The sequence below is a fragment of the Sarcophilus harrisii genome, chromosome 2 (genome assembly GCF_902635505.1).
Source record: "Sarcophilus harrisii chromosome 2, mSarHar1.11, whole genome shotgun sequence".
NCBI classification, from domain to species: Eukaryota; Metazoa; Chordata; class Mammalia; order Dasyuromorphia; family Dasyuridae; genus Sarcophilus; species Sarcophilus harrisii.
Window position 1 is genome coordinate 456,739,422 of NC_045427.1, and position 1,909 is coordinate 456,741,330.

Below are 1,909 nucleotides of genomic sequence, written 5' to 3' on the forward strand. Positions count from 1 at the left end.
ATCAATAAGGGAATCTTGAGTTGAGCAAAGTGTTAACACAACTGGTTTGTTACAGGGCTGAGATTGAGAAAATTGAATCTAGAGCAGGAAGTGTTTGCCTAGGCCAATAGTTCTCCAAGTATGGTCCGGGAACCCCTGAGGTGCTCAAATCTTTGGGAAGTTAAAACTTTTTTCATTACAAGAGAGAAATTCAAATGGTAAATATTGATAAAATCTGGATAAAGTTTTAAGAGAAAAGGAGTCTTTGAGCCCAAAATGTTTGATAATTACTGGGCTAGGACAGTACTGAGGGATGAACTATAAGTCATGATAAGCCTTAAAAGGTTTGGGGTTGAGGCATCAGAATGTTAGGTTTCAGGTGGACAAAAACATTCAGAGCTTTTAATCATGGAAACAGAAGTCCTATGACAATAAGAGCATATTTCAACTTTTCTTGAATATTCAGGTAGAGGAGCTGATTATAGGACTTCAATTTGGGTATCTAGAAAGCTAAGTGTTTGAACAAATGTAGTTCTTAGGAGTTACAGTAAAGAATACTATAAGTTTGTAGTAACTCATTGAGAAAGGTGGAGAATGAAGTTCTAGTAGGTAACTTCCACCAGGAACTGGATTGTGTACTCTGAATGTGAGGTTACTAAACGATTATATAGGAAAAATCTTAAGTATGAAAAACATTTGTGGGGCAACAGGTAGGAAAGACCTTTTGCAAAGTGAAAAAGTAACAGTCAACTATTTTTAGAAGAAAAATTTTAAAATTATTTGATTTGAAAAGTTCAAATGATTTGTATCAGGTGAGTTCATACTGGAATTTAATATAGTTAACAGAAAACGGTGATGAACCTCTGACCATTTACTCTTTGGAGTGATCCCAAATTAACTTTTCCAAGTGAAGATCAATCCAATAAAGACATGCATTTTTTAACAAAAAGTTTATTACCAAAATACAATATTAAAGTCAATACAAGACAAACTCCTGTAAAGCAAAATAAATTATTCTAACATAGTACAGTATCAGAAGGTAGTAAAGGAAGCATTGTTGAATTTGCTTCATTGTTCTGGTTCCATCATGAACACAATCCTAGAATTTTAGGCTTTAAGGCATGCAGCTTAATGTGCTGGATAATTTTATAAAATGCAGATCATCCTATTTTAATAAGATACAGTGTTAAAATTAACTGTAGTCTTTGCATGTCAGTTTTCTAAAGATTTTAATGCTTTGGCTATAAAAGCAGTGCCATAGTGTTATACAATGCTTATTTCTTAAAAAAATACATATATCCATGAATATTAAACTCAAATTTCTATTAAATATATTTTACATAACATTACTTTGAGCACCTGCTGTCACATTTTTAAGGATTAATGATTAAATAAGTGCTTGTGAAAATTGAAAAATCTATGAATCGCCCGATAGGCGTTTGCTCTTTCTTGTCAATCCAAGTACATAGTAGGATGATGAAATGTAAACATAGGGACCCACCTTTTTTGCTTCACTAGTACAGACAATTCAAGTGATTTTGGAAAGATTTTTCTTCTATCTCAAACAGAATTAAAGTATTTAGAACAAAGGTTAGTGAGTATCACTAAATTAAACTGGCTGGCCAGAGAACTGAAAATGTAAGGTTCAAGTATAGTACAGTAAAATAATTTTCTGGTTGTTAATGTGCCATAACACAAAACACAAAAGGGATTCTGGACTATCAGAGAAATAACAACATTGTTGTTTATAGGATTATCACCTCTCACTCAAGAAACTTCTTTCAAAAATTGCTTTCAGGATTTCTGGAAATCTTAATTGTGTAGAGTTATTCAACATAGTTTTGTATGATGATTTTGTATTACTGAAATCACTAATTTCTTTGTAATAAAAGGGGTTCCCACTTGTTATTTTGATGTATAATGCTACTGA